The 7,853-nt window shown below is 43.4% G+C and overlaps 1 long non-coding RNA gene across 1 annotated transcript in view; it reads right to left on the reverse strand.

The window, feature by feature from the left end:
* Nucleotides 1-3,479: 3,479 nt before the first annotated feature.
* The window catches only part of LOC124466757, a 9,648-nt gene continuing 5,274 nt past the window's right edge, over nt 3,480-7,853 (reverse strand). The window contains exons 2-3 of the long non-coding RNA XR_006955988.1: nt 5,175-7,853; nt 3,480-4,904 (exon numbers count right to left, since the gene is read on the reverse strand). The exon at nt 5,175-7,853 is cut by the window's right edge and continues 113 nt beyond it. This is a non-coding gene — a long non-coding RNA (uncharacterized LOC124466757). The remainder of the gene's footprint in view (nt 4,905-5,174) is intronic.

Here is a 7,853-nt window from a genome sequence, read left to right on the forward strand (position 1 = left end):
CACAAGCATATTCATTATCAATTAGGCACCACTGAATTAAACCTCTGTAAATTGCTTGGGGGGGGGGGGGAACAAAAAACCAACGCATCAATAATCTTAATTTTCTTTTCTTTCTCTTTTGAGATGTTATTGATGTCTGTTGAGAAAATGTAACCTTGTTGGGTTTTTTTTTTTTTTTTTTTTAGTTTAATCGCTACAATGGCCTCCGTGTTCTGTGTTTCTGAGACAGAGGAACATGTTCGCTCCTCCCACCAATCCCGGTTTCAATTTTATATACATATATACATTTTTTTTTCAGAACTTTTTTTCAATTTTATAGAGTTGTCTTTTCCTGTTATTGAATCGATGGTTTTGGGGACGGGTGTTGTTCCGTTGTTGCTCCCTAGCCCATGGTTCTTACCCTCTGGGAATTTCTCTCCTTTTTCGCTGGTACTGCTCCCTCACCTTTCTCTCTTCCTCAACAACTTTTTTTTATTGTCAAGAAAGTTTTGGAATGGGAGTTATTTTCTATCTGAGTCTTTTTCCAGCAAGGATGGTTTGAAGATTCTCTCAGCCTCTAGTCATTGCAGCTGCTCATCAGTACTGGCTGTCCCTCCTGACCCCAGGCCTAGTGCTAGAGTGAGGACTGCTGGGCTCTCTAAAAGTGTAATTTATTCCCTTCTAGCATGTCAAGAATAAATGGAAATGACTTGTCAGAACCTGTCCCAGTCTCTAATTTGAAGACTTATTCTAGAGGTCCGTCTTAAGGCCTAGGAGGTCTGACATAGTATTTTTTTTTTTTTTACTTTCCATTTGCTTCTCTTGGCAATCACGCTGACCAGTATGCTACCATACACAGCCCGTGTCTGTGAGTAGGTTATACCCGATGACACCTCAGACTTGGCCAGAATAGAAAGAGATTGATAAGACGTCTACTCTGGCGGAGGGCTTTACTTCTCTGGAGGTTTGGTCAATGGAAGGTATCCAGAAGATGGGGCTGTAATCTAGAGACAGTTCCTTGGAAATTACAATGGTATTGTTGGGGTGGTGGTGGGTAGATGTTAGGTGCTTGTGGTGTTATGAAAACAAAATCTTCCAGGATTTATATCTGTAAATATTAAAATGGCTTCAAATGGTTCTTGTGGAAACTTCTTTTATCATAAAAATAAATCACCATACTCGAGTGTAATGTGATGAGTCTGGTTCAGTGAAGGAGGAGTCTGGGTTTCAGCTCCTCTCCATCCTTGACACAACAAACCCAAGGTGATAAAGCATATAGTTGGTCAGCTCAGTAGCTATGGAGTAGACAATGGGGGGGGGGGGGGTCAGAGTGACAGAAGATCCCCCAGACCCCCACCCTATCCTGTCCCCCTCTGTGTGCGTATTGTTAGACCAGTGTCACTATAGCTCTTCTGAGGTGCTGTCCAAGTAGTAATGCCACCTTCCTAGCATTGTTTCACCTTAGCCTAGCTTGTTTGGTTCATTTCTAGATGACATACGTGGCTCCAAACACTGTTCTGCCCAGTGCAATGCTCTGACACCAGGTTCTCCAGTTTACAAGGACTATTATCTGGTGACAATAAATGGTTCAAACGTTTGTGTAAAAGCCAGTGATCTCTTTGATGACTTATATTTACTTCTTGACATTTGTGAATTGATCAGTATTTGAATGTTGAAAAGCTTTTTTGTTTTGTTTTGACCTTTCCTGGCCTGTGGGCTGGAATTTGGACCAAACTATGCTCTGCCAGGTTTAGTCTCGTTTGATTCTTTGGTTTGGTTTGAATATTTGTAAAGAGATGAACTCAGGTAGACCAGGAAACATGTCAGCAAAGTTACGCTGTTCTCAGACACAAAAAAACCCAGATGGAACAAAGAGGTCAGAAACGCTGCCATCTTCAGACTGAGTTGTTGGTGGAACAGTCGCTTTGAACAAAAAGCTCACTGGACTGGATGTGAGTCTGGTCTAGGAGGTTTAATAGCACCTGTTCCACTCAGAGTGCTAATTATACAATGACAATTGAGGGGGGATCAACTTCTTCTCCAGGGCGTAAAGTAATATTTAAGACTACAGGTATGCACAATATATAAATGTATCGACCCCCCTAGCTGTTGATTTTACCTCTTTGGGGGGAGGGGGGGGGGTCCAAGTCTTAATTATGGGGGTCAAACCCCCCCCTAATTCGCACAGTGGTTCCACTCCTGACCTAAATCTATGCAAGTTAACAATGGAAACTGGAGGTCAAGTAAATTGTGTACATAGTCGGTTAATTTTCTCAATTCTCAATCGGCCTGGAGTTGAATAAATTAGCCTGCCTGGTTCATTACTGTTTACGGAGCCCACACCCAGTGGAGTAGACTACTGGCCTGGTCAGAGCAGAGAGAGGCAGCTGTATACATCAAGTGCTGATCTGGCTTCCCCCTCCTGTCGTCTCTTCCTCTTCCCGTCTGCCGCCAGTGCTCTAAACGTAGGCTAATCCCTGTTCCGTTTAAGCTCTCTCGGGTCTTTTCCTCCCTGTCCCCTCACGGCTCTCGCAGCACACAGGACATGCCAAAAAGCTATAATGTTGTTTCCCATCGCGTAGGCAGCAGGAGTGGGGAATTGGAGAATAGTTTTCCCGTCGGAGGGGTGGAAGGAGGGCATGGTCCGTTGCAGGGAGGTGTGGGGGGAGAGAAAGAGAGCGAGATGGTTGCCATTTACCGAGGAAGCAGGATTGGGGGATGGGCAATCCATTAAAACGATCTGTCGACAGCAGAGCTTGTAGACTTATGACCGCCGCAGTCAGTATTGCCAGTATTCGCAGGCAATACTACTTTTTCGCAGACATTATGGCGTTTATTTCATTTAGAAAACTAAAGCAAACTGTAGTGAAAACCAAATTGTATCTAGTGACGAAATTAAATCTGATGCGATAAATGAAAGCATTCGACTTTTGAATGCGCTCGTTTGGTTCCCAACACGTTGCGCCATTTGTGCGCATGGGCACGAGTGGCAGTGCGCATGCACTGTGTTGTAAATGGGCAGTTCAGGGGCATCACCGGACCCTGCCCCAGTATGCCTATAAATCTGCTGTGCCCAAGTAAAATCTCAAATTTGAGTTTTAACAATTTACAAACATTATTATTATATTAGCCAGCATAAAGCTAAAAAAACGGTATTTGCCCTCAAATTATGCGGAAAAAAGTCTTCCCTGTTACATTAGGGTTAACGTTATTTCCCTTTGCATTTTCACTGGCCCATTTCACCTGAACAGCTGGCCCAATTGCCCTGAAACTGCTCGTGCAAAAAAGGTTGGCACAGTTGATGTTTCAAGAACTAGGGCCTAAATAATTATTTTGTATTACATAATTTCAACACAAAATTACCAAAAACAATCATTAGTAATCATAAAAACACATGGAAAAGGCATATAGGGTATTGTATTATTGTCCCAAACGATTTACCAAAATGTGGCCCATTTTACCTACATAATTACACACAACATACAATAAACACACAGTAGAAAATAGGTAACTTTTATGATTTTATGCATCCACCATATTGTGTCTGACGATAACATTTGGCAACACTACTTTTACAGTGGTGATGGCACCTCTGGGTATATTCTCGCTCTGTGAATGTCTAACGGTACCAGTTAAGTTAGCTCGTGGTTCAGTAGGCCTGCACATTTAACCCACGGCCAGTTATGGCTGCCTGGCATATAGGCTATATCACTTCTCTTTAATGTAGGCTACTGGAAGTAGATAATAACCGCGCGTGTGTGTGTGTGTGTAAGATGGTTAGTGATCCTGTTTTTCTGCTGGTTCGAGGAGCTTTTATGTATGTTAAAAGTGCAGACAGCACAGATTGTTGCCTAATACTCAACATCAAGTAGCATAACAGAACATAATGAAATGTATTAGTTAGCCTACCCATAGTTGGACGGACTTTAAAGACAAATAAAGGGAATACTTTTTACATTATTGACTTTTGAGGACTACATGATCAGCTCGAAAACAACATTACAAGGCACGAATACGGTACATTTAAGATGTAGCTTACTTTGTTGCCACATGTTTGTATTGTGGATAATAGCATTTTGGTTTGCATTCATAAAGACGACGTTGACGTACATTCTACGTTCCTGTCATACTGAAGTCGCCAAGCTTAGCCCAATTGTACCGAGACCGCGCCCCAATGTGGCGTTCGTGTGAAACTGCGCTACAGCATTGTGTCATACAGGATCAAACAGGAGAAGGGATCGTATGTCCATGCGTCAGCTTGTAGACAGGGACCACAATTGCAGCTTTATACTTCGGCTCACATGTACAAGCACGCAGGGATCTTCCAATAGCCCACAGAAGCTCCTGTGTCTGTAGCTCAAAGGTTATTCACTCTCTTTCACTGCCTCACATACAGTTAGCGTGTTCTAAAATTGATCATCGATTTAACGAACCAGAAGTCCAAAACAGTGTGCTACTGCCTTGCTATATAATATAGCTATAATTTTTTTAAAGTTACGTATGCGTTTTCTAAAGCTTTTTCAAATATCCATTGTCATGTCATGAGCACAACTTAGTGTGTTAGTCACATACAATTATGTGTCGAATAACTAGCATAAAGAGTGGCCACAATGAAAATGCCCTACATACTGGCCTCTCCAGAGTCCTCCATAACCATTGATTTAGATTGCCTTCTCATTACTACCGTCTCCAGATCATCTTCTCTCTCCTGCGTGTGTGTCTGTTTCCAACGTGTTGTTGATCAGCATTGTCTCTGTAGACCCCCCTCCTCTTTCCTGCAGGTGTTGTAATCATCCAGTGACCCAGGCAGGCATCACCTTACATCAGGCTGAAAGGGGTCGTGCTCATATACTATGCATCGCCCCCCTCATGTTACAACACTGCTATTATGAAATATGATTTGGTACACATGGAGTGCCACCCTCCTGAGGGATGAGAGGAATGAATGGAAGGAAGAGAGAGAGAGGATTTAAAGGTGGTTTATCCATGACAGAATATTATATATTTTTCAAACTCTGGATAGTTCTGAATGTTCTCTTTGCTCTCTCTTTCTTTCTCTCTCTGTGGCTCTGGGTAGTTCTGAATGTTCTCTTTGCTCTCTCTCTCTCTGTCTGTCTCTGTCTGTCTCTTTCTAAGGCTGCTCTTCTGTATTTCAGATTCCTGTGGTGAGGACTTGCTTGTGCATGTGGATGTACCTGGGGCAGAGAAGAGTAGTTGAGGCAGAGCTGGGGGATGTGTTAGTCTATTATAGATGAGCTGGTGTTCTTCTGGTAGGGCGTCTCCGGTGGGCCACTCTAACAGTCACTTTCTGTTCCTGCGGAGACCGGCCACCTGGTGGGGATGCTGGCTGGACGGCTGGTGTGCTATAAACCCGTTACAGGGCACTAGCACACCGATACCCAGCATGCACCTGCCAGACTGAGGCAGAGATCACAGGGAGACACGCCTTAGGGAGTGCTCATTGTGTGTGTGTTGGAGTGCTCCTGTGTGTGTGTGTGTGTGAGTGATTAAGTGAGAAACTGTGGTTGTGTTCCTGGAACACAGTGAATCAGAGAGACACGGTATGCCAGGGCCGCACCCAAAGGTGTGTTAATCTTGGTTTATCAGCAGGTTAGGGGGAAGTACTGTAAATCTTGTACTAGTTGGCCCAGCAGAGAGAGAGACAGAGAGAGAGAGACAGAGAGAGAGAGACAGAGAGAATGAGTGTGAGTGCCACGTTTACATATGTGAAACTATGAGATTACAAGAGTGACAGAGAGTCATTGAATACATTCGAAAGAAAGTAAAAGAGTTTGTGTGTGTGTGTGTGCATACATGTTTGCATGCATGCCCCTCCCTTTTGTCTGCGTAACCTTTAAGAGTGGCATGTGATATTCGTACCTTTACAAGTCATTACCTGTACTCCCCCCTCCTCCCCCCTCCTGGCCTCCGACCTTTTGATGAGTAAGAAGAGCAGGTTACGGAACCAGAAATACCCGTTCTGATATGACAGATTCAAAAAGCATAACTTCCCTTGATATGTGTTCTGTACAATTCCATTCTCAGTTCTGTTTCACATCCATAGAGTTTTTGTTAGCAAATAGATATCCAACCTGAAACTAACTTGACCTCAGTAAGTGAATTTAGAAAAAAGGCTTTTTGGGTATATTGGTAGAGCCTGAGGCGTTTAGAATACCAAGTCACCTTCTTGACATCAGGGTGCTGTTTTCTGATTGTTTTGGAGAGAAAAACTACAAAACATGTTAGACACCTATATGTCTGTATTAAAAAATAACGTGTATTACAAAATACAAAGTAATGTGAAACGGTGCCTGTTTTTCTGTGTAGTCATGCTTTATGAACCCCAGGGGAAAAATTAAAAGCAAAATATAGTTTGTCGTACGATATGAGTGGTTTTGGGAAATGTCAACAATGCCACCAACATGATGGTTGTAAGGCGTGGTCGAAACTGCATTCATCATCGCCTCCCAGCCTTGATATACCCCAAAGTTCTGACCCCCCAGTTTGTGACCTGTCTCAGTCAGTACCTCGTACAGCCTCTAACCCCAAAATCACCTCCTAGTTCCAAATCATACATTGACCTGTTCAGATGGTAGTTTGTATGAGTTTTACTTCCCTCTCCTTTCCAACACAAACATGATTATAGGAAGCATTTAATGCGTGTGTGTGAATACCCCAAGACCAATAGAGCTATGTAAAACATCTTATCATGTGGATCTATCATCCAAGATTGTAGAGAGGCTTACTCGATAATTGCGGCCGATACCCGAGAAAACAAGCAAACTAGCTCACCTGCGACCCCTGGTGGCCATAAATTTTCTGCACGTATGCTGTAGTTCTTATGAGAACACATAGAAGACGATGTTTCCTCTGTTTAGGCCATGAATGAGATGCTATATTTGCTTTCCTTCAACACAGTTTCTCACAGTTCTGCAATACTGACAAATTGCAAGGACAACACAACACGATGAATACATTTTATTTAAGCTTTTATAATTTACAGAAATGAAGTGGTCTCCCCCTTAAAGCCCATAAAAAAATGTAACCCCTGAAGACGACGTTCATTTTAACATGACAGAAAGTTAAACAGAAACAAACATGAAGCTTGACATGCAGCCAGTGTGGATTGGATATGGCTTCAGCACAGACGTACAGCAGAACTAATATTTCATCTTCATGGCTATTAGTTGCCACATACCAGCCAAGAACAAACATTCACAACACACAGGGGTGGTAATCTATCAACAGAATGCATTGGTCACCACGATGTTAAGCCCCACCCCCAAGAACAGTATTTCCAGGAATCCCCCTAGTGATTGGCCAAGGGATTCCTGGGAAAACTGGACCCCGGGAGCGAGGAAGGAGGAGATGAAAATCAGGAACAGTTGAGGATGAGAGGAAATGGTGGAGATATGAATGCTGGTGAGGACCAATGTAGGAGTTCATTTGCAGTCTTTTTTTTAAAACAAATGTCACAAAGGGCTTCAGAAATGCCCAAAGATCAGCCCGAGTAACCAACTAAACCTTCACAGTGGAAAAAACGAATCAACCCTCATAGAGAGAGAGAAAAAAAAAAGAAACCTCAAAGGAGGTTTGGAGACGATCGATGACGCAGAAATCTCTCTCCTTCCCGAGCTACAGTGCTTCATCTCAGACTCCCAACTGACCAGAGATGCAGCACTGCACCTAGGGCTAGAGGAACCACAGCCTACTCCCTCACACTGGGCAAGAAGTTAAGGGCCTACCCTCCACCCCCCCACCCTTCAGCTGGATGTGGGGGACTAGGGTCTACCGTCTTGAGGAAGGCATGGACAGGAGGACCAGACTGCTCTCGTAGATCCTTCCAGATCCACACAGACTCTTGTACCTTACCT

The sequence above is a fragment of the Hypomesus transpacificus genome, chromosome 1 (genome assembly GCF_021917145.1).
Source record: "Hypomesus transpacificus isolate Combined female chromosome 1, fHypTra1, whole genome shotgun sequence".
NCBI classification, from domain to species: Eukaryota; Metazoa; Chordata; class Actinopteri; order Osmeriformes; family Osmeridae; genus Hypomesus; species Hypomesus transpacificus.